General features: G+C 41.7%; 1 protein-coding gene across 3 annotated transcripts in view; it reads right to left on the bottom strand.

Moving 5' to 3' along the window:
• The window catches only part of MAD1L1 (mitotic arrest deficient 1 like 1), a 348924-nt gene that overhangs the window by 215151 nt on the left and 107643 nt on the right, over positions 1 to 26130 (bottom strand). The window contains exon 1 of one of the 3 annotated variants that reach the window (XM_042037259.1): positions 5260 to 5342. The exons of the other annotated variants lie outside the window; for them this stretch is intronic. The gene's annotated coding sequence lies outside the window, so the exon portion shown is untranslated. Of the gene's footprint in view, positions 1 to 5259; positions 5343 to 26130 lie in introns of those variants that run through there. 3 annotated transcript variants of the gene reach the window in all.

Genomic DNA, 26130 nt, shown 5'->3' on the forward strand with positions numbered 1-26130 from the left:
CCATTACCTACATGATGAGGGTTCCATATTTTAACTTGTACCCTTTGAAAATATGAAAGATTATTTTAACACTTCTGTCTTATAAAAGATGGAAACTGCACCAAGCAACACCTCTTGGGCTGTTTTTAATATCAGTTTATTCTCTCACCCAGAGCACAGCTCAGCCCACACCCACAGATGTCTCATTAGCTTGATCAGGAATCACCTTCAGCATTTGCTCTCAGGCAGCAAGTGAGCACCATGAAGCTGGGCTGATCTTTAACCTTGTGACCTGCACTTCTGAAAGAGTTTTCTGCATTTGAAAAGGAAAATGTGCCACCTCAGTGCTCAGGACTGCAGCTTGTGAGCAGAGGTTTGCCATATGCTGGCTCTTAAATCCCATATAAACCTCAGGGCAGGCTGGCAGAGGAGCCTATAACCCACCCTTCTGTCTGGGATCCTGCTCCTCTTGAGACCCTGACGTGGTCAAGAACAAAACTGGATGTTTAAGAAGCAATTACGAAGACCACTTCAGGCAGGTACTTTACCAAAATTCCAGCTGCACCTTCACCTTGGGCTTGTCAACCCCAGAAACATGACACCTAATAAATACATTTGATAAACAGGCTCCCAGTGAAAACTCCTCCAGATACTTTTATTGATCATATAAATATCCAGGCTTTCTGAACCCTGAGAAACACCTGACCTTGCCAGTTTTCTGGCGGAAATTAATCCCATTACTTTTTTCATTGCTTGAAAATGCATTTTGTTTTATCAGTTTTTAATTTGCCACCTTTCAGCTCCATTGAATATCTTTGTTGTTGCCTTGCACAGACAGGGAAAACAACTCGCAAACAACTTCTCTAAACCATTCATTCATTAGACTCTGTGCTTTCAAATTGTCACCTCTTCTTCAACAGCTTTTTAAGGTAAACAAGTCCAATCATCAGTTTTCCAGCTTGACTGCTTTCCCAGTCTTTCACACTCTCATCACCCATGTCTGACTGCTGCTCTCATTCCGCAGCATCTTTGGCTGAACTGGGTTGATGAGGAATAAGTGAAGAGAAACAGTGAAGATACAAAGTCCTGGGTCCCTTCCCCACCTCTCTGTGAGTAACAGGGGCATCCTCACCCACTCCTGGCAGGGTCACAGCTACAGGACAAGATGCTCTCCCAAAAGCTGCTGAGCCAGGGGATGCCAAAAAAACCAGCAAAAACCTCCTCCATAACCCCCCCTCAACCACAGCAGGAGAGAACAAAAGAGAAGAGGATGCATCTCTACACCTGAGACAGAACCTCCAGTTCCTGTGATAAGAGCCCACACGTACAAATTTCCTCAAATTTAAACATTTCAGAACTGAAACTTTTACTTTAAAATAGCCTACTAGTTAGTAGAGTGAATTTTAACAGTAGCTGCCACTCAGTGAACACCTTCCCTTTAGTATCACTAGGCACTGTAAAATTAATTCACAGACAAAATGCCATTGCTTTCTTTTCTTCCTCTCCACTGTCTCGGCAATATTAAGTCAACAAACTCTTTCCTCAGAACTGCACTGACATCAAGAATGTTATGCTCAAACCATTAGACAAAATGTGAAGCACTGAAGTCGTGCTTCATTAAAAACATGTGGAAAAATCAGTTTACCAGAAGAAAAACATTATTTAGGAAAATATTCATTATACACATCTGAAAAACAATTATGCTTAAATGACACCAAAACATTCATCAGCTGTTAATTAATATTTGACCACAATATTTGCATTTTCAACAAAACCACATTTCAATAAGGAACAGAAACACACTAACAAAACATCTCCTTCATTGCAAACTAAACCCTTTGGTTTGTTTTCCTAGTAATGAGCTGCCACATTTTGGAGAATGAAACAGACCATCAGCTTTTCTACTTCTGGGCACAGCTTCAAAGTGTACAGAATATGGTATAATCACTGAAATAGCTGGCAAACAAGAGACAGAGAGAAAAAGTCCCTCCCTGCCGTGTAACATGCTGGTCAGTAGCAAACAGTTAATGATGGTTATCCTACTTCCATACTGCAACACATCCACGCAAAACTTTCTGGATAATTTTAAGGGACTTTAGTTGAATTTTCACCTTTGCTGTGTTCCACCTACCAGAAAGACAATCCAAGGACGCCCAACCCACCATAGGCAGAATTAAAGAATTTTGAGTTGGCAATCAAATCCTCAAGAAAACAAAAAGGTGAGAACAGACCCTTTTGCACAGCAATATTTAAGCACACAACACTCATTGCTACATTTGTCCCATCTCTGGAAAAATGTCCATTGTGATGTGCCAGGAAATACTATCAGAACAATTTTTCTAATTCTAAAGTAAGTTAAAAGTCTAAAGTAAAGTCACATATCTGTTGCTATATTTGGTTCTTCTGCTTCCATTTGGAAAATACCATTATATTATTTTAAAAAATGCCTTTCAATAAACTTGGCACTCTCCTGACTTGGTACAATCTTTCTCAAATACACCTTTATCTTACCAGCCAGTGCTGTATGGGATGATGCCATTTTCAATGGAGTCTATTATCAGCACTAGGCAGACTCAGACTTGCACAACAGTTGAGGTCTGAAAGCTGCTCAAGATATTGTCCCTCCCCCAGCCTCCCCAGCTCTCCTGGTTTCCCCTTCTCTCCAGAAGCATATTCCTTGGAATTCTTCCAGGCAGGTTCATGAACAGATCAGACTCCCCTCTCCAGAAGACCAGGGCTGTGATCCTGCTATTGGCCTTGTTTCCTTCTCTCTGGAGTAATTTTCAATTATTTAACAGCATCCTTAAAATCCACTTTAGGCTGTTTATAAAAACCCTCACAATCACCATAAAATCATTTGAATTGATTTGAATTTGGTGATGAAGGGAAGACAAAAGATAACAGGAACAGGTCACACAGCTGGAATTTCTGACCACCTGACAATCTCTCCCCCTCAACTTAGTCCAAAAAGCTGTTCCTATCTCATTTGCAACTATTACTTTTTAGACTTGTCCTTATTATTTCACCTTCAATAACAATATTTGTGAGCTTTACCATGTTCAAAGACAGCAGGACAACTGCATTGTTGTCAGTGCAGATCCAGAGATGCTGCCCATGGTTACTAACTCTCTTCAGCTTGTCGAGGGTAAAGAAGCACCCAAGAAGCAGCAAGTGATAAGTTTCTTCCTGTCTCCCTGTGCACATCAAGGATGCTAAACACACACACAAACAAAATCAACAAGCAAGGTTATGCAAAAGAACCCCTGTTCAAAATACCTGCCTCAAGTCCGTGGGAGAAGTAGTAAAAATTTTACAGCATATGTCAAGTCTTTTCAACTTTTTCTCTGAATCAAATCAGTTACTAATGAAACAGTTTATGATTAATACTCACTTAAGTCAAGGAGAAAATTGGGGAAAAGCTATCAGCTGAACACGAGCAAATCACATCGGCTCCAGATATACATAATGAAAGGAGCACATGCAAAGAAAATACGGTTGCTGTATCTTTAGAAGTCTTCAGCTTCTGAACAGGCTGTTAAAACAGTGTGATCACCACATAAGATCCTCTAGTGGCATTTCTGTGACACAGTGAAGAAGGTACAAGCAGCTGATGTCCCTGTGAAGTACAGATTTACCTTCTGATGATGGATCTTCTGATGGTCTTAACACCTGAAGCCTCACCAAGGTTTGTATCTTACTGAGCACCTGCACAGAGTTCCATTCAGGGAAATACTGATCCCATCCACCTCAGGCTGCTTGACAAGACCAGGCTGGCTCACAGGCTCTGTCATTTGGATTCCCCCTAAGCCCAAGGAGCAGGACACCGAGGTCATGAAGGGAGGAGAGGGCAAAGCACAGTTCATCCATCCTGTCTGTGCTCGGAGCTGCTGGGGCAGCGCCCTGGAAGCACGAACAGGACACAAAATACCTGCTAGAAATGATCTCTACACCTGTAAGCACAATTCTTGGCAAAAATTTATCACCTTTTCCTCCAGAGCAGTCTTGTACATATTTGAAGATATGTTTCTCTGCAGTATTCACTAGTGTAATTCTTCACTTTTTCCTCTTACTTTTTACCGTTTCAGTAGATGGTTAATAAATACCATTTCTCTCCAACAACTGAGAGGAACCACTCTAGCATCTCTCTCAGTTATCCAGAGCTGACTGCAAGGAGAGCCAGGAATAAATGAGATGGGGAATAAGGACAAGAAATCACTTTGTAATTGAAAACTCAGGGCCAGCCACCAAGCAAAATGCAGAAGACTCACAGAGCCACACTAAAAATCAAAGCAGAGAAGAAATGTCTGTGGTCTTTGATTAATATTCTGTATTTGCACATCCAACAGGTTACCCCATATACCTAATTTTAACAGCAATCCCTAAAAGCTTTGAATTTAAAAACAAATGTGGTACTAATTGAAAACCCTTCCTCACCAAGCCTGTGGCACAGCTTGTACAAGGACCTGTTCCTCCAGAGGGCACTGAATGGAAACTGTAGTTGTATTTAGGTTTTGGATATGTGAGAAGGGAAGGAAAAAATACTGTCAGATCAATGTGTTTGAAAGAGGATGACATGAAAAGAATAAATAGGTTGAAAAGTAGAGAGCTCTGAAGTTTTCATCTCAAAAGAAAAAAAACACCCCAACTTTACACAAAATTTTAAAAAACTTCTGAGGAACACAAGCAAATGAAGGAATTAATCTCCAGCTGAAGTCTGCGTGCTTCTAAAAGAAGGTACCTATTCAATCATCTTTTTCTTAATCAACAGTTTAATACTATAAACAGAAAAGCAGCAGCATGACAAATGAAGTTTTTAGAGAGAGCTTCTCCCTGCCTCCTCCTGTGGCACCAAAAGGCAAACAGCTGCTCGCTCTGCCTCGCACGCCTCGTCCTCACACTGGCACACTAATGGGTTTTCTGACAAGGCAAACTCTAATATTAGACACTGCTCTTATTAGCTCAGATCAGAGGGTGCTGTTAAACCCTGCAGGTACCACACTCTGCCGAGGTTGCTCTCTTTATTTCACAAATCATGTGTAATTGCCTCTCTAATATCACCCACTGAATTGAGTTGAACACAGTCATTCTTCTCCAAATTCAACATTCATGCACTTCAAAACACATATATTTCATTCTTAAAGAATACTTTTTAACAATATAAATACTTCAAAAGCTTAGAATTGAAGTTATTAGACAATTTACCTCACTGATACCAACAGCAAAGAGACACACAAAGGCAACTCCTCCCATGCTCCAAACAGCAATTGCTTTTTCACTCACCACATGAAGAAACAAGGGGTCTCTGAAGTGGTTTTAAACCCTTATGTTTCAATGAACAGTGTGTGATGGATATGGCTGTTATTTGCAACGCCATAGGAGCGCGTTATAAATAAGCCGGTGTTATTTATAAGCAGCATGTTGTTCTGCACACCAGAGCAGCCCCAGAGGCACAGCATCCCACGGCAAGCTGGCTGAGAGGAAAGGTTTTATGGAATGTTTGCACAGGCTTGGGCACATGGGTGATCTCTGTCAGGGGCTGCTGGAGCCTGGCAGGAACCACGGATACCTGGGAGGGCATCATCCAAACAGCGAGACCCTCACGGGGCAGTAAAAGAGATGGCAAACGAGCAGGAGCTGGGGTGAATTCTGCATTCAACATTAAGGAAATTTCTGTGGTCTCTGCTGTGCCTGACAGCAGACCATTTTAAACAGACCCAGAAATGACAGCCTGTCTGTGCTGGGGGTGGTTAACACCAGCATGAAGCGCTTGCTCAGCGTGGACTGAGAGGGGAGGACAGTTACTCATCAACTAATGCTTACTTACACACCACTCTCCCACCAAGCTTGCTAACAGTCTGGCATGCTAATGGACAGTAAGGAATTTTTTTTTCCCCTCCCTCTTCTCATCTTCAGTCTTAGCCGCTATGTTGGAACCAATTTAATTACTGCTAAATCATCAACAACGCACGCCAAGCTTGGCCCTGTATTTCTTCAAGAGGTGTGATTTTATCCCTTAGTTTCTCCTGCTTTTTCACTTATTTGCTTTTTAAACAGAAGAGATTACTGCCAAGATATGGTGTGAGTTTCATATTTCCCTACCATTTACAGATGACATTAGTCTCTTCCTTGCTCATTCCTACTGAAACAATGCTGTCTCCTGGCACGTCAACTTTAAAAAGCAAATGCAATTGAAGTTATCACCATGCAGCTCACAAAGAGAGATACCTGCATGATATAATTGATTCCTCTTCTGATCTCACCGGTTAACAAAAATAATTGAATTTGGTACCCTTTTTAAACACACTCACATATTCTTTCACAGTTCCAAGTTGAACATCCTCCCTGCTTTTGTCCTTGGTCTCATTTTCAAAAACTTTTATCTTTAGTTTGCCAATCTAGCACAAGCAAGAGACTCTCCAGTCTGGGGAAAACTGGAGCACAGACAATTAAGGCAGAAGAGAAGCAGAAGGAAAAATGCAGTATAATATATGCAAATGCAGATGTCTTACAAGGACACTGTTATAAGTATATATAACTTGTTCATGAAACTCTTCCACTTGGTGCAGGGCTACCTTTAGGTTTTTATGCTGCACTTTTTAGCAGTTAATCCTAAAGCAGCCTCTTTGGGGAGTTCAGCATCTCCATCTCCATCTCCTTGGAGGGGAAACTGGTGCCCCCAAGATGAAGTGGTTGTGGTCATTCGCCAGTTTAGAACTGGGCTAAAACACAGACCTCTGAAGTCTCTCTGGGGATCTTCTCAGTGATTAGGTCATTCTTATCAAAACAAAACAACAAAATGTGCACCAGCTCTGTAGGAAAGGATCACTGGCACTGTGCAGCCACTTCTGAGGTGCTGCCTCTCCTAAAGTCACACAGAGAAGAGCAAAACCAGAAGGAAACAGTAAAAAGAAGCAGAGATAGTAACAAGTATGAACATTCCCAAAGCATTCCTGTTGCACGTGCTCCAAATTCTTGACATTCAGAAGTCATGAAAGATGGCAGGAGATCTCATTCCTGTCTGGTTTTGCAGAAGAAATAATCAATACCCACCAGAGTCAACCAAAATGTGGCTTTGAATGCTAGGAGTAAAAGGGGAAATCCATAGGTGCTGCTTTGTCCCACTATGAGGAGACCATCCCATCATCTCCATGCCTCTGGAGATGAAAATTAACAGCTCTATCTGTAGCCACTGATACTTCATCCTGTCTCTCATGTGAGCAAAGGAACTCAGAAGGAAAGCTTCTCATTTTCTTCTCGAGTCAGCTTTCTGCTGATGGAGCTTCAGAAACATTTTCAAACCAGTTCCAAGCAAAGAAGACCAGAGCATTTAGTTTGGGAAGGGAAAAAGCACAAGTCACAAACCCAGCAATGACTTCCAGCAGCATAAAGCCAAAAGCTTCCCTGTATCTCCATTTCACACACAGGTGAGGAAAGAAGGCACTCCTGATGTCACAGCCACAAAAAAGCCCCATCCTTCAGCAAAACCAGGGCTGCATTCACAGGATAACTTCGCTGAGCTGCTGAATTTATATGCAGCAACAGAACCATGTAAGGATCAAATAAAATTAATTCTGTCTAATAACAAATTAATTGTCCATGCCAACCCCTAATGTCTCCATCATCAAATGAATTTCCATGTTATTTACCCACCACAACTTCCCATGGGGAAGGAGGAAGACAGCTGCTCAGATTAAAGAGCAAAATGGAAGAGCCTCCTAGACAAAGAATCTTTTCATTTTCTAAATGATTGCTCTACTCCAAAATGTCTTAGGAGAAATAATGTGGGTGGTTTTTTTATTCTTTTCACAAAACCAAGATGCAAACTGCCTGATTTGATGCTGCTATTTCATTGTCTCAGAACTGCATACACCAGCTTCCAGTGGCAAGGAGAGAGAGGCTCAGGCAGAAATAATGTTCCCATTACAAGAAAAATAAATTGTCAATAGACCTAAGGAAGTTACTTTTCTCATTTTATATTTTTTGAGGCATGGATCACTGTAGCCCTCACCTTATTTATCGACAACAGGAACATCTTTAAAAGGCAACAAACAAAACACACTCTATGGGTAGAACTAGGCTATAAATTCTTCCAAAAGACCAAAAAAGTGACATATGCTGTTAGATCCCCACTGCTCTTATTTTACAATCTTATTTCAATGCCTCTAAAACATCAAAAATTGTCCAGTTTGGCCACACCAGAGAGTACCTCTCAAAATCATCATCTAATGAACAAGTTTTTCTGGGAAATAAAAGCAAGCTTTCCCTAACAGCAATATCAGTGTTCCATCCACTTAAACTATCTACTGTGATGCCTGAACTTAGGAAATCAGCTCTTAACAAAAAGCTGATCCATTTAATCCTGGAGAAGTCCTGGGAAGAGAAAGGCAAAAGGGGAAAAGACAGATTTGGAGTAACTCAGGTCTTTGACCTGATAACTCCAACATTTCACTGTTTTTGATCAGGTAAGCAGTGGCAAAAGACACAACAGATGTTTTAGACAAAAGCCAAAGTGCTTTGTCACCCAACACACAATTCTTATTTGAACGAGGGTTTAAAAGGTTCTTACTCACAGGGTTCTCATGGGATAACCACCCAGTAACATTTTTGTAACTGTATATTTGTATTGGGAAATCTTTGCTACAGAGCCAACAGAAGGACTGGGGTCAGATTTACAAGAGTTCCCTAGATTACAGGGCGGTCCTACCAAAATTCTGCCCTGACTGTCCCTGCAGCCACAGAGGAAAGCAAAAATCTGTGCACAGCAAAACTACGGGGCACAACCCGTAAGAAATCTTTCAAAAACGAGCACAATCTATCAAACTGATGGAATTTATCCTGGCTGCAGTGGCTTTTCTACACAGAGAAGATCAGGAGCAACAGAATCACTCTTCCAAAGCAGAAACAAAACAACTTTTAGTTAAGAAATGAAGCAGATGGCCTGCGTAGATTAAAGAGAAGGTACAGAGCAATGCATGAGCAAACCGCTGCGCCCAAATCCCACAGTAATTACTGCGGCGGCAGCGTCTCACTAATGATGCTGTGCCTCTGAACTGGGACAAATTAACACAAAGACACACACGCTGGTGACTTGCAGCCCAAGGGAAGGTGAATATTATGGAGACACAGACATTTAAGGCAATCACAACAGATTAAATGCTGCAAGGTAGAGGCAAGCGACGTGCAGTCCCAAGAGGAAAGGGATACGGGAAGGAACGTGTTCCTCATCTGTCCTAGAAAACAAAATGAAAATGAAAACTGATGCTCTACATATATCCATTGTGCAGACTCTTTCTCATCCCAGTTGTTTTTCAGTAACTTTACTGTTATTTCCATCAAACTCCTGTAAAGGCTGGAGATCAGAACCGCTGTCACTGGGATCGATCCTCAGTCAGGATAAACCAGCACTACCTGGCCCAGGGGTTGTGTTGGTTCAAGTGTGAACTTCCATAAAGCAAAACCGTTTGAAACTACATCCCCTGCATTGACTTATCACTCCCAAACATTGTGAGCTGCCAGAGCAGTACATCTGGAGTGGATGCCTAATGAACACTGCAGTTTTCCCCACTGAGAGGAAAGGCAGCTAACATCCCGTTCCAATGAGTTCAGGCTGCTTAGCCTGTGGTAGCAGCTCGCTTTCTTGGACCTTTGGGAATAGAGGTGCAGTTTCCAGTGTGGCTTTTTGGATATTATTGATGCTGATTATTTCTGGGCTTCAAGATCTGGCAGGCAGTAAGAGTCTTCCTGGTCTGGACCAGTGGAGAGCAATTCAATATTATTTTGTACTTCAGATGATTTTAAGCTAATGAAGGTCCTATTCTTTTTTATAACTCCCCATGCAAATGTTAATTTTTAATAAACTTTGCCCAAGTAGGATTTAAAGCTTATCTCACAAGACATATTTAGAGCAGTGCCATGGTGAAGTAATTCTGGGAAAAAAATATGTACAGCTGAAAATAGGATATTTCTGCATGCTTGCTGCAAAGGCTACCAAGAGGTTTTTTGCAGAGACTTGTCATCAGACTAGTCATTGTGCAGGACTGGAATTATTAATTAACAGCCCAAACTTGTGCCTCTCACATGCTACAGAGGAACACCATCATCACCATGAGCTCTGTGCTGCACATAAGTGACAAAGACACCCACAGTGACATCCCTGGAAGTGCTCAAGGCCAGGTTGGATGGGACACTGAGCAGCCTGGTCTACTGGAAGGTGTCCCTGCCCATGGAAGAGGGTTGGAAGGAGATGAGCTTTAAGGCTTCTTCCAACCCAAACCATCCTCTGATTCTATGATGTGGGTAATGGTGAGGGTGGGAAGAGCAGATTTTGTTTCAACTTCACAGGGTTGGAAAAGTTGAGCTGCTGCTAACAGCAGCCTGTGGACTGAGCAAGAGGCTCAAGTGTCATCAGGCTTCTTCTGGTGGTAGGATGGGAGCTGCTCTGATGGAAACCCTGCAGAGGCTGCTTAGCACGAGCCAGGCCAGCAAATCAGCAGGAAAGAGGAACACTCTGCTTGGCTGGGATCTGACTGAAGAGGGCTTTAAAAAGCTGCTGGTGCCGAGGGACAACAAACAGCTTGTTACATATCCATACTCAAGGCCCCATAATCAATTCAAAATAATTAAGCTTAATCATGTGAGTTGCAGAAGGACTTCTACACATCGTTTTCAAAACCTGTTGAGCATTCTCTCTTCAAATCTCCAACCCCCACAGCCTTGTTTCAGTCCATCAGAAGTTAATTATGGGAGAGAGTTTCAAAACGCATTAAGAGCTATCACATATCTGGGGGTCATTTGCACTGAAGACAGGAAAATGCATTAATGGAAATGGTGCTGTGAGCATCTGCAACATCCACAGATTCAAGGACACAACTTACAACCTCTCTTTTCCATCATCAGAACCATTCAAAAAGCCAAAGCTCAAAAAACAGAGTGTTAACAAACCAGACCTCTTTAGTTCTTTCATTTGCTAATTCTTATTTATATTTTTGTGTATGCATGTAAGACTGCAAGTACTGTGCATCGCTTCTTCCCCCACAATACTACTCTTGTCAGCAACTGCATTCAACCAGTCCATAGAAGTTTCCAAGAGGGAAGAAAAATAATGCTGGAGAGCTCTCTCCAAGCATCAGGATTTACCTTGTATTCCACAGCTTTCTTGGGACATCTCATCGGGAAATGAAACCTTTGACTTTGGGAAATGAACCCTTTCCAGTGCATAGGTCATCAACAGATGGCAGCATATAGAAAAGATGCTGCTTCTAAAATATTCATGTTGTTTGCTGCTCTAAGTTGCTACTTTACTTTGTATCTTGAGGGATGACACCCAAAAATTAAACCTAAAATCTAATTTTGGTCTTAGGATCCTTGCTGTGCTCTATTTAAGCTCCAGAAGTCAAAATAACATAAAATTTTGATTAAAAAAAAAGCCACCGTACTGACATCAAATTCTCACCTCATTATTTGAAACTCTTTTCATCTATATCTTTAAAATTACCTTCTGCTCCCAATATCCACATCCATCACCGAGAATCACAATGTCTGAAGGTGAGGATGCAGAATGAAAGGGCCTGTGACTCACAAATCAGACATACACAGGCACTGGAATTTTAGTTCCCAAAAAAGATTCATGTTCTCTTCCCAGCAGCAAGGAACTGTTGCATTGAGCTAAATATCTTAGAAATCCATATATTTACAGGTCCCAGAAAAGGGGTATATGGCATAAAGTAGCAAAATCCACATGTAATGCCTGAAAAACTGAAAGAAACCTTTTTTCCCCTCAATTCTTTTCTAGTAAAATGAGAAAATGTGAAAAAAATGTTCAGCCTTAATTGTCACCACTGAAAATATCCATATTCTCAGCACATGGAACCTATTAAACAAATGTCCTTTCTGGCTGAAGTGCTCCTGCACAACGTGGCTCCACCATAGTCTCAAAACAGACCAACTGTTCTGACTGAATAAAGAGACCATTTGTTAGACAGCAAGAGAAGTGTGGATCTCTTTCTAAAACAATGTACCAGACATAAAAATGTCCTTTGAGCATGTGGCAAGATAAAATTGAAGATTCCACTTGATATACAAAATAGAAACCTCCCTCACACGAAGTACAACATCAATGAATGGCAAGAAAAGTGCATACACATATCACTGATAGGGAAAGCCTGAGAACAGTTCTCTCTTTTTCTTAAATGGTTTCATATTTGCCCAAAACCAACATTGAACACATAAAAATCAGGAGTCTTACCATTTGTCTAACAGAGATGAGCATTACAAATTAAAATACTTTATGTTTTAAGCATTGGTTGTCATTTCCATTTGTCAGAGCTCCTGCAAGCAATGTTGTGTTGGCCCTGCCAGGGACAGGCAGCCCAGTAAGGGACAAAGCATCTGCTCCATGTGTGCCCCATCTTCAATAAGTTCTGGGTGCTCACTGTCTTTTCTGAGCACCCATCTCACATTCTCCTGACCACACAGCAACAGGATTTAGTCAGCAGAGATACTGAAACAACGCTGGTTTCCTCTGATACGGGGAATCCAGAGCAACAACAAGTTATTCTCTGAGTTATTCTGATCTGCACAGGCCTGGGTAACAAGCCTTTGGCAGCATCTGCCCAGACACCAGGGACAGCTTTTCCCTGGTGCAGCCCAGCTGACGTTCACAGAACCACAGCAGGGAGAAATTCAGCCTGAGGCTTAGTGCACAGCAGCATTTCATCTTGGTCACCCACCAGCCTGGCTAAAGAGAGGATTTGGGATATCAAATACAAGAGAAAACCTCAAACACCCAAATCCCAGGGTATCCCTGGCCTAATATCCCTTTCAGAGCATCTTTTGAGGAAGCTGTGCTATGAAGGCGGGAGCAAGCAGGGGATCAGTTGTGGCTTTTCAGTGTGGGTGACCTTCTCCCCCTGCCTGCCCCCAAATGAGTCTCCAAAAAAAGGTTTTTTCCCCTTTCCCTCATCTTTTAACTCTTTCACAAAACATCAGATGGATTTTCAAGGCCAAAGAACAGCCACCTGACATCTGAGAGTAAGACCATCATGTTTTCCACTAGGAAAACCACAAAAAGCTAAAATGAAGAGAAAGGCTAATGCCAAGGAGCTGTGTCACAAAGGTCACAAGGAACACAGGGACTCCAGCCTCAGCTGCAGCCCGTGCTAAGGGCACTCCATGTCTGCTAAGCCACTGACTTTAGATGTCACCTGCACACTGGGGAACAAAAAACTACAGAAAACTAATCTGTCTTTGACTGCCCTTGGAAGATTAATTACCTTCAGCATCCTCAAACTATCTGGACCACCCCCAGCAGCTGACAAAACTCTGTACCTATACTCAACAATACAGATGGTTTTGATAGTTTTGTTTAAAAATGCAGACAGTGAGGTTTCTCATTTTCCTAAAGCATTAAACTCCCTCTTGAAGTGTAACCTGAGATCAATTTTATTTCATGTGTTATGTTGCAGTTTTAATAAAGTGTTAAAATGAAAGATATTGAAAAATTACAGGACAAAATAATCCTCTGAAATAATGTGAAAATGGAATGGGCAAATAATAACTCAACTGGAGCAGAAAACAATTACATCCACTCTCAGTTTGCTTCCACGCTGAGCATCTCCTCTGTTTAATCCTTCCAAGAGGAGGCAACAGTAGATGCCAGTCCCCATTGAAGTCTCTGCTCCCAGGTTTGTATTCCCAGTAAAACTACTCACTACTTCTGCAGGAAAGAACTCTCCTCTTTAGAATAAGATAGACAAAAAAAACCCCTGTTAAATCTGCCTGTTTATAAAAGTCCTTATGTAAAGATACTATAGCGAATGAAGTATTAAATTATGCAGTGTGAGATGTAATGGAGTGAATTATATTCAGTAAGATCACACATTACTGAAAATATGCAAAAAGCTGTGCTGCTGGCTTTCAGTTGTCAAGCTACACACACGTACATACATATTTTATATATATATTTTTTGCTCATCTCATTATTTTCTACTGTCTCCATGTGTGATAACATGCCCAGTGCTGACACTTGTCCTATTCTCCCTGGAAGACCCTACATTAGCATGTAAATAGCTGGCAGATATGAGGAAATGAAAGCAAGGAATAGCTCTTTAATTAACTTTAATCCTCTGAAAACCCATACAGCAATCTGTTCTGACAGTTTTCTACACGAGATCTTCTTAGGAGGTCCCTAAGTGCTGCCTGCAGATCACTGCCAGGCTGGAACGAGGAGAAAGAATGAACAAACCAGTTTTGGAGACAATATTTAGGCATTTTTCTGCTATTAAATGGTGACTGGTGACTGCCATCTGGCATTATCAGAGCTGTCATTAGCCTGACTCTGGATGGGGAACACAGAGATGCCATAAGCAAGGCTCAGCACACTTCCCACCCATCTGACAGCCAGATCCATCAACACACACACGGAGCAGCCTCCTCCTGCTCCTCACGCCACACAGGCTGCACAACTCTGCCCTCTGGCATACCTTTTCTCAGCCCACAATAAAGACAAAATCCTCAAGGTTGAAGTGCAAAGAAGTTTCCTTGTCAGAAGACTCGATGAAACAGCTCCAGAGCAGTAACCCAGCCCTTCAAATCTTCAACAGTAAAAAGGCTGGCAGACTGTAAAGGAGTGAGCTGAAATCATTCCTCAATGGCTTACAACTTCCAGATGTGACAAGTGTTACTCATAATCCTCTAATACCAGGAAATTCCAAACCAATTTTGGTGGGGGGGGGGGGGGGGAAATCTAAGGATAAATGGAAGGAGATGCAGTGCCACAGCTTTTGGCAATGCAAGATTGTCAAAGAATTCCCACCTGCAGGTTAGGTTTAGCTCTGGAAATGGTCTCCTGCTGATGGGAGCAGGTAAAAATCTCCCAGAAAGACCACTGATTCCAGCTGTGACATGGAGTGACCACTCTGAGGACACTTATAGCTCAGAGCTGACCTGCAGCACTCTCCAAAGGGATGACAAAAATTGATCCCAGACATACCATTAAGCAAAGCAAATCTGTCCTACAGCATCAGCCTGTAACTACCTACAGATCTGCTTCCCCCCAAGCCCAACTAACAGTCCCATTCCTGTAACTTCATATTCTCCTTCCAGTTGAACCACACTAAGTATAAAGACTGCATGTCATCCCAATTCTGCCTCTCAGTGTTATTAATGCTGTACTATCATGAGCAGCCATCTCACTTAATTCATCACATCAGATTCCAGGGCTAAAACATACAGAAAATATCCAGCATGGCAACTTCAAAAACTTGGTGACTGATAATGCTCAGAAGAATGAATCCTTTTATGAATATGTGAGCATGAATTTCAATAAAATGACCTTTAACATGACAGATTCGAGCTGAAGAAAGAAGGAAACCTCTACTGACACATAAATTACTTAAGATAAAGGTGCTCCTAAGATTTACCTTACACAGACTAGTCCTTATACACACTGATCACTAATCCTCTTTAAACTATGCCCTACTTCCTGCAGCTCTGAGAAGTTATGTTCTAATCTGATCTAAATTTTCCAGACTAGAGAAACACCATAAAAAGTGCCCTTAACAGCTGTGAAAACAAATAAAGGAAAAGTTGGAATAAGTTCACAAAAACATCATAATCACATCCACAACTAGTTAGAAGATTGCTCTTTTGGCCATCTGGCAATGGTACCTGGCACAGAAAATGCCTGAACTATGGCCTCTCAGCTTATCTGGCAGCTGATTGCCTCCCTTTAAATAAATATGCAGCCACCAACCAGGCTGGTTCATAAAATAAAATAATAAAATAAATAAAACTCAATTATAAATTTTAAAGGGGCAAGAAAGGGGGAAAAAAATCCACTAAGTAATACCCCAAATGAGGTATAACAGATTTGAAATCTCCATCTGATCCTAGAGAGCAGGACCACCCAGCTCCATATACTGCCCACAGCTGCACATTTCAGAGGCTGATTCATCTTCCAGACAGACAGGAGTGACAGCAGCTGTGATCCAGTCACACTTTTCTGGGAATACAGTGATTTGTTTACTCATTGCAACACTGTTAAATCTCATGGGATATTCAGGCACTTGTACAGGGAGAAGAGAATGAGCAGCTCAGAAATTGCTACTTGCAGTACGTGAACTTGCAAGAGTATCTCATATCTTTAACCAAATTTGAAAGAAAATAAACCTACTGTATATCTCCACAGATGTATTTTTTTAACATTACCAGTTTCATAAAGATGAAAACAAATACAAATATCAAAACACTGAAAGTCACGATGTTTGCATAAAGCAAGAAAAGGTCATGTAAATGTAAAACATAATGGAGAATTTCAAGTAAATGAAAGCCACAGCAACAATATTAATTTGTGTTTTAAAGGCAGACAAATTTCAACACTATGAAAACATAGAACCCCAAACAAAGCTGAGATGGGCAGCTCCACATACAGGGCAATCCTTTGAGTCTATCAGAGGCACAAGTGACTGCAGCTGCACACTCTGACCCAGCAAAGATACAGGCTCCAAGAAGAACCATCACAGCTCCTCTGCTCTAACCAGAGAACTGTGATAAAGGCAGCTAAGTGCTTCAAGAAATTAAACTGCACTAAGAAGATATAATAATAATAATCTCAAAGCTGGATATTCACCCAAGACCAAAAAGTAACAAAGGTGTTAACAGACAAAAGGAATAAAATGATTTATCATTAAAAATGGCTATCCTATTGGAGATACCAGACAGCAGACATCCTCCTCTGTTTTGAAAGCAGAGATAAGGTTGTTCTGGGAAATTAGAGTCATTGGCAAGGAAGTTTCACCTGAACATTAGGAAAATTAGTTAAGAAGGTTCCAAATTCAAAGCATCTCTTTGAGTTGAGTGTAACAAGATAAAATAGAGATAGATAAGCACAAGCTTTTGTGAGAGTAATTTAAACTGAACCAGTTAACAATTCCTTGAGAGAACTCACAGGAGAGCGAACCAGTGAACACAGGGTTTGAAAGTCTGTTTAAATGACCCAGCATCCCTGGGTTTTAATCATTATGTGAGAGTCAAATACCTGCTGGTACGAGCTGGCTGATGGAGGAGCACACCACCCCTCCCTGCCATGGAAAGCAATTAGCAGGAGGCTGCACTGGGGAGTAGAGCCAGAAGTTTCCTTCAGGATCATTATTAGAGTAGTGGAACAGGGGCAAACAGCAAGATGTGAGCTGACAACATAAAATATTAACGTCAGCAGAGTCTAGAGACAAGGGTGAGGCATTCTGGAGCACCTAAAAATATCAATAATGACGGACGAGCAAAGGCTGATAAACAGACTGAGCAAAATCACACATGAATGCAAGTTAATGCAGAGAGGAAGGAAAAAAACACTAGATTCCACACAATGTGCACACAAGTTGCTTTTACACAACCTCCTAGGGATTTGATTTTGACACCCTTGGAAGCTATGACATCCCTAGGGACATGCCAGCCAGACACAGCCTGCAGAGAGGTGGGAAGGGACTTCAGCCACAACCTCCACAAACAAAACCACTTCAGCAACACAGCTCCAGGAAAAAAATCAGTACTTGTACTAACACAGGTTCACCAAAACTATACCAGATGCTTCCAGGATACGACAAGACTCAAAACACGTAGAAAATCAGTGAAATGCTGATACTAACACAGTGGAGCAGGCAGCGTCACGGAATACATGCACACATGCTGCAGCAAAGGATTTGCCACCTGAAGGAAGGTCATTGTCACATAGGGAAGGCACAGAAAACTGCAGTCTGTGCTGGGGGACCTCATAAAAACCCAAACATTCTCAGAAAGAGATACAGTAAAGATTGCACAGCTCTTCCACAGCACTCCTGTTTGACTTGGGCTCAGGTCTTCAGTTATTTCACCCAAGCATATCTGTTCTCCATCCTCTTTTATAACTGAGATAACAGTGCTTCTCCACCTCACAGGAATGACAGAAGGAAAAAAGCAGCTCTAGACACTGAGTACTGCTAAAATGTGAGCGGCAGTGTCATTTGGGTTCCCAAAATAGACAGCATTTAACCTTCATTAGTTGTTAACAGCTCTCATGAGTCTACCAAGCATTGATACTCAGATATTTATAACACATTTAACTCCAGACCAAGTCCCAGGACAAAAAAGAAGGACAGGCAATGTATCAAGAAGGTTGCCACCCCTGCCTTCAGAGTTTCTGATCACTACTTCTTGGGGGAAAGAACTGCCAGGAAAAGGAGCTCATTGGTCTGGATGAATAAACCTGTAAGTCCCAAAGCTGTCCCTGGGGAGAGCAGCAATCGCACTTGTTACATCTGAACAATGCAGCAAAATGAGAAGATACCATTTTTCTTAAGTTGTATTTGCATGAGGAACGTGAACTCTGTAATTTGCACTTAATTTTATTAGCCATCCTTTTAGCATATTGAAAGTTAATTACAAATCAAAACTTTTGATGCAGATCGTTAGGCACCCATTCATCCGCATGGAGGCAGAGCCATGATCCGAGCACAGAGCGGCAGCTAAGGAGGAACAGCTTGCAGGTTCTGTCAGCTGAAGAGCTTCCAAAACACAGGGAATTCTCCATAAAGCCAAAGTATGACCCCCTGCCCACCAGTCAGGCTCGGCAGGAAGTTCTTTATCTGTTCTTATTACTAATCCAACTGGATATGCCTACTTGGATGTTCTGACTGCAGTTAAGAGATCCAGTTCCTTCAGTGGAGCAGTTTGGCATTAAAACTAAGCCTGTGTAACTGCTGGCTGATGAGGGGCAACAATTCCACATCCCTGCTCTCTCTTCTTAAAGGAAAACCAAACAGAAAAAAAATACCTCTGCAGAGGGAAAAGTAGTGAGAACATAAATACTGACAAAAGAACACCCCAAAATCAGCCTAGCTAGGTGAAGTTAAAAAAGACCTCACAAAGTCACAGCATTTTGGTAGAAGACAGATTTAGATGAGTCAGCTTGAGCTGGTTGCTTGGAGGGATCAAAAAATTCCTGATGTTAGGGAGTGAAACCCAACAGAGAACACAGCTCAATGCAGAAAATGCACCAACAGCAGCAGCAGCTTCAGAACCTCAGAACTCACTAATCCATGTGCAGGCAGAGAGGAAAACGAGGCAGGGAAGGTGTGCACATTTAATTAGTTCTTTATTTCTAGTTTCCTTGTGTTATCTGAAGCAAAACATCAGATCCAGAACATGTGTTTCACACCCTTCAGCTTGCATATGCCCCATGAAAGTTAAATTATAAACCTGGCTATTATTTACAGCTCCTCAGCATCCCATTTAGGATGTTTTCAAGGAATTCAGCAGGGCTATTTTTCTTCTGTTTTATGCAAGTAAAAAAGCCAATATTGGAATGCAAGGGCTACAAACATAGCCTCAGGTTAACACCACACATGACAAATTCATGTGCACAGATATTACATAAGAAACACATTGCCTCACATAGAAGGAGGGGGTGGGTTAAAAAGCTTTCTGGGGCTTTTTAAATAATTTCTTTGGAGAAAAAGATTCCATTTAAAGCTTCCAAAGTGTGATGACCATGCTCCATTATGAACCACTCACTGAGCTACCCATGACCTGCATCTCTGTGACAGTTCCAGCACAGAGCAGAAAGAGGAGAAAACAGGGATGAGCAGAATGAGACACTCAGCAGATCCTGCTGTACCCCTCATGTTCCAAGATGAAATGGCCACTAAGCTGAGTGGTACTTTCCTGCACAGGGTTGTTCAGGGGCACATGAAAGCAGACAGCTCTTTGCAGAAGGCAATCACCCAGGCTTTCAGCAGAGCTGTGCCTGGATGGGACACTGAGGCAGAGCAGGAACCTGCTGCTGCTGCTGCTGTTCCCCAGTGTCCAGGGAGAACAAGGAATGGCTCTGTGAAAACTAACAGCTCCGTGGTTTTAAACTGGGAGGCAAAGGAGAAAACAGATTATTTGCTTGGCATTTTACTAGATGCAAACAGAAGAGCTGGGATTTACTTAAAGGACTGGCAGAGTGAACCAGAGATGGGAAAGAAAATTATTCCAGGGTGAGCTCTCCAAGCATTGAAGTGACAAAGGTCACCCCCAGCCCTTTGGTCCATGAAGTCTGAGCCCCTTTAGCCTCATGAAGAGTGAGCGAGAGGGAAAAGGGATAATGGACAGGGATACATAGTGAAAAAAGGAAGTGGGAGAGATGTCACTGGAGTAAGCACTGCCTCTTGTTCATGTTCACTTCATGCAAAAGGTCAAGAATTCTCTTATATGGTGATTTTAATTTTTAAAAAACAACCCCAAATGGTTCACAAGCACTTTTTTCCCCCAGCACCAAACCCTTACATACGCTATCTTAATAAACATCTTCACGTTGGAGAGGAATAAAAGGCATTTTGTTTTGATTTCATTATATCTCCTGAAATTGCTTTTTTCTTTCTGCATTTTTTTCTTGTCATTCAGTTGTGGTGGCCCTCACTGAGGGATAATGTAATAACAATTCTGACAAGGTCAGCTTTCCAATAACTTTGCAAATGGCATTTCCCAATGACAAAACAAGCACAGCTTCTCCCCTCTTTGTAATTAATATAATAGAAATGCCAACCTGAAAAGTTGGTCTCCAAAGGTAGTATGTTATCAACAGAAAATTAATTTATTAAAGCCAGAAAGTTGCTTATCTGCAAAGCTGAAAACACTATTTACAGAGCAGAATTCCTGTTACAAGCATAAAACATAAAACTTCTGCAGCTTATATATGTGTCTGAAAAAGCAGCAACTGAGGAGAGGAGTTAAATTGCTTAAATTTCTAATTCCTGCACTAGATCATTTTGGGAGCTGCGCATTCCTTTTGTAAATGCCCTGTAGAAGCATGCAGCTCTGTGCTGTGTGCACATCCTGAAAGGGACATTACTCCACATCCATGTTTATCTTTAATTTAATCACAAGTTCAATGCACAGAATGAGCCTTCCCAGCTACTCTCCCATCCACGAAGCAATAACAAGGAGCTGTTGGTCCTGGACCTGCCTGTAACCCATCTACCACATAAGGCAGAGAAAAATGGGTGTGGGAGCAGGGACTCTTCCAGTGGAGAGAAGACTCTACTGCTCAAAGGCAGAAAGGGAGTAAGAGCATCTCCTCTCGCTGAAGGGGGAATGAGTTCTTGGCTCTGTCCCTTGGACACAGAGCCCACAGGGCTTCAGGCACACCCCACTCCAAACCTATGGGCTCTGCAATCAAGCAGGCCAAAGCTCTCCCTAGGACCTGCTGCGCATCATGGTCTGAATCTCTCCTTCAACTGCTCACAAGGACAGGGAGCCCTGAGTCTTGTCATCCATTTCTTTCTGTATTTAGATTTTACAGCTCCTTCCAGGCACTCAGGACAAGCAGACATGAGCCCCAGAGTGCTGTGGGAACAGTGCAATAACCCACCAGGGGAAGTGTGTTCACATTTCACTTTAACCACTTGGTCTCAAATCCTTGCACACTGACTTGTGGCACCCAAAATATTGACTAAAAGACAAAGCAGGGTGGAGTCTCCATTTTTCCCAGTGTTGCTACAGGAGCAAGAGCCTGATGATGCAACGCTGGAATAAGCTCATGGCACTTTGCACACACCCAACACCGTGGCAGGCAAAGGAACACATCTGCTGGAATCCTTGCACTTCACTACCCACAGGAAGCAAGGAGATGCAGACACAGACAGACATGTTTAAACATTACTCTGGCCAAGCTTCCCTACGCTTAAAAAGCGGCTTGGATGCCCTGCAGGGTTATAGAACCTTCCTAATACAACCTCTACAAATCAGAATATTCGTGTGAGATTTCCCTCTCCTCCTCCTCCTGACAGAAAGGAAGTTCAGCATCATCCTGATGTAAGAAACTCACCTTCTTTTCCTGTCTCGTGCTCACACTTTACCTGTTGATCCCTTTCCAAATTCTTGACTTCAAAAAGGCAGTGATCTTTCCAGGGAAATCCTGAAGCTCTGGATTCATACAGACAAAACTAAGCCTCAGCTCCCCCAGTGTCCCAAATTGGTTCCACCTGAACAGGCAAGTTTACAGTTAAGGATTCTTCACAAGTCCTGCCCCACATAACACAAAAAAAACCCAGCAGCTGTTCTATACACTGAGAAACTTGTAATGTAATAATCTCATTACATCAATCAAAATTAATTAACTGAAACGATACCAATTCTTCTAACTTTCTATAGCTTCTACTAAACAGTTGTTGACTCTGTATTGAAATACTACCTAAACAAATGTGCTCATAAAAGAGGGAACAGTACATTTCTCCTCCATGCTACAAATCATGGGTCAGAAACCACTTCCAAGATGCTTTGTAAAACCTCATTTGACTTCTAATATATTCATCAATTTAAGCAATGCTTGACCTGAGATGTTGTGAACACACATTGAACAAAATAGCCAGTACTGCATGATACTGTGCCAGGAGCAATCCAAAACTCCTCAATTCTCCAGACAGTCCTTCAGTTTTATAAAGATTTTTGGGTCTTCATTTGAAAGGATGCTCTGACTAGTGTCTGAGTAGTGCAGCTGTTCTTACCAGAGGCTCACATCACATGTTGAAATAAGCTACTGTGCAATTACTTAATTATCTCTCTCTCCTACCCTTAAAAAAAAAAATCCATTGCAATTCAACTTGAAGCAAACCCAGTTAATCCAGTTTTATGGCTGAGAATTAAAACAGCAAGAAGTCAGAGATTCAAAGCTGCAGTTCCTGTGGCAATACCACCACTCTAAGAGGCAGTGAGATAAATGCCTTCAAACCGTAAGTATCTGAGGAACAAAGAAATGAAAAAAAAAAAAAAAAAAACCACCAACCCTTTTTGTGCAGCTTAGCCTTGCTGGTATTTCAGAGCCTGCTGTTCAGAAATCCCAATCCCCTTCCCCATCCCTGGATGCTGCCCAAGCCCCTGCCCAGCAGTCAGGTTTGTTCTGCCCAACTTCCCCCAACAATCACTCCCTCATTCCACCCATCCATCTTCCTGCCTGCTTCCCTGCCAGACCTGCTCAACCATCCTTCATAATTCAGAGCTGAGCAGCTAAGGAATAAATGTTACAGCACACGCATCAAGGGAACTATAACTTTGAATTACCTGACCTGGGTGAGTTTAAATTCTCAGCCATAACATTGGATTAACCTAATTTCTTTTTATTGAATATTTTACCTTTAGAAGTCCTACAGCCCTTTCTCTCGGAGAAATATGAAAACTGAAGGTCATATAAATTCTTTTATGGGTATATTTCTAATTTTCATAATCTAACCTCTTAGCAGTGAGCATTAATATCTAGTGGGGGCAGAACAAAGCAGAATCCAGTCAGTATTCTGGGAAAAAAGATCACATTTCTATTGTTCTTCACAAATACCTCATAAAATAACATATAACTTTTAACTTTGCTGCACACTCTGAATTGTTATAAAATTTTAAGAAACCCTCTAAACTCACTGCTTAAATAGAAGTTACGTCAGAGATAACATCAATAAGAATACAGAGGCTGTCCTTGTGCCTCCACCTCAAAAACATCAGATATAAAGATAGTAATGAGCTCCATATTTTTATCATTGCAAGGTTTTTACCAGATACATAATAAGGCAAGAGAAAGAATTACACAAAACTGATTCCCAGAGAATTGCTAAGATAATTTCTATGAGCTCTTTTATGCTTCTGAAAGGGAAGGGGAAGCAAGGCCCAGGAGCCAATTCATCTTCTGCCTCCAGGCTGCCCATTTGAACTCACACTCACCATTTCCATGTTGAGAGCCCTCAGGTGATAAAGCTCAACTCTACCAAAGCACATCACCTTCCTGCCTCCATGGGACAAACTCCTACAGGTGCCACACAGGTACACAAAGTACAGTATCCAAAGTCAGGGAAAAGGCAAACTTATCCACTAGCTATGAGGAATTAGGACAACAGATCACGAGCAAAGGATCTCACTGGAGAGGATGCAGTGGAAAGCAAGAAGGTGAGGGCAGACTCTCTCCCAAACACATGTGGTGCCCAGAGCCTGGGAACAGCCCCCACATCTCAGAGCCAGAGATACCTTTGACAAATGCAGACTGACAAGTCAAACTACAGGAACTCTCAGGCTTTGGAAAAGTCATTTTGGAGCAGGATAAGGAAGTGAGAACTCGACAACTCTGCTACTTTCTTCACCGAGTCAAAAGTGAGTAGGAAACCTAGGACCAAATCAGGCAAAGTAAGGAACAACAGCAAAAAAGAAAACCAAGCAAAAGAAAAGCAGGCACTGCTCTGGGAGCCCACACCCTCTTCTGAATTTCCAAAATCTGCAAGTCTCACTTCAGAAACAGTAACATTTTCTGGTTTTGTTAAAAGATACTTCCTCCTCCCAAATGGTTTTTGTGCACTGCTTCAACACTGCTGCAGTCAGTCCCTTCTACAAACACATCAATCTCAGCTCTCCTTACTCATTCTCTATAGAGAGATTCTGCAATTATATTAGTAAATGATTTTAGCAGGCCTCGAGAAACAACCTGTTTCAATGTAAAATGGCTTGTACTCATTTTATTCTGGAAGACAATTGCCATTTGCTTAATATAGCCATGATATTTTACTGAGGTAATTATACTCTTAGCTATCAGTAACAATTAAACCCTTAGATTGAGGTTGCTTTATAAAGGTCTCAAAATAAATAAGACATTCCAAACACAGTATTTTAAAATGTCAAGCATGCAAATAGGATCTTGTAATGAATATAACGAAGCATCAAGTATAAATCAGCACAGAGTTTGTCACTGTACAAGTGCCGTTGGAGTATTGTGGGATTGTGCTCAGAAAGCTACAGATGAAACCATTTCAATAAATACTACAGCTGGTTCATGACAAGGCCAGGGTGAAGCCATCAACACTGCTGTGCTTCTCTAGGGGCAGGGCTGAGTGACTTGGGGAACAGTTGAAGCTGATAAAATTTGTATTTGTTCTTTTGTATTCCCTGTAGCAACTTCCTTGAAAATTGGAGTTAGACCATTCCATTAAAAACTAAATAAAACTCAGAAGCAGACAAATTAGAGGGTACAGACAGAGGAGAAAAATCACTCTCATACTCTGAGATCTAGAGATACTTGAAATCAGGTTAACAGATCCTAGCAGGCTGTTAGGTATGGAAGCTAAGAGCATGGTTTAAAGGTCCTCACAAAGCAGACTGCAAGATGATTAAGAAAGGTGAAGCAGACCAGTGACAGACAGGAAAAAAGAAAAATGAGCCAGGAAACGTGTTGTCAGAACACATATTTGTGGAGTTACCTTGCAGGGCATCTACTGCGGGCAAAGAGTGGTACAGCAAGTTACCTCCGACACTGCTATGTGTGGAGGCAGCTACTTGAGCTCTAGAAGGTGGTTAAGTGGATTAGAACTAAAATATAACACAGAAAGTAACTGGCAGAAGTTATTAAAAAAAAAAAGCATAACAAATTTGGGTTATACAGAAAAAAAAAACCCCAACAACAAAAGAAGTCCCCAAACAAACTGTGTTAAAATAACTCCTCACAGAACTCCATTTCCCTGGAGCACTTTCCACCTCATAGACAGAAAGCTGTCAGAGACCAACAAAAGCAAAGTGTGATATTTCCTTAACTCCAACAAAAAACATCCATGGAAGCAGTCATCAAACTTCCAAATCCTGCTTTCTCCTCACAAAACTCAGCACCCTTTATCCAGTAACCCAGACACTCCTGTGGAAATCACAAACACAAAGCCCTACAACCACCCTGCATCAGACTGAACTCAGGATAATTTTAACACCAGCTCACAGGGCAGAAAATGATTCATAAAAGCACCTACCTCATCTCTAACCTGTTGCTCTTCATTCTTTAAAAAAGGCACCCTACAAGAGGAGTCTGGGAATTAAAATTGATGATGCTGCTGGTAACTAAAAATTAAAATTCTGCAGTGACCTGTTCCGAGCCCCTGCACTCCACAGGCAGCAATTGTCTCTTTGCCTCTTTTCCACACCTGCTAATGATCTTCTGCCTCATTCTGCTATTATCCTACTCCACCCCTAACTACCAACCACCTTTTCTCTGAAATTGTTTAACTGATTAATATAATCAAGCTGAAATTAGAGAGACCTGTGCTCAATCTAAAAGGCTGCTGAGTCTCCTTCAAACACAGAGTGTCTTGTCTCCTTCTCAAGGATGCAGGATGGTCTAAGGAA

This window comes from Corvus kubaryi, unplaced genomic scaffold, assembly GCF_017639235.1.
Source record: "Corvus kubaryi isolate FWS band 111438036 unplaced genomic scaffold, C.kubaryi_AGA036_p1.0 37387, whole genome shotgun sequence".
NCBI classification, from domain to species: domain Eukaryota; kingdom Metazoa; phylum Chordata; class Aves; order Passeriformes; family Corvidae; genus Corvus; species Corvus kubaryi.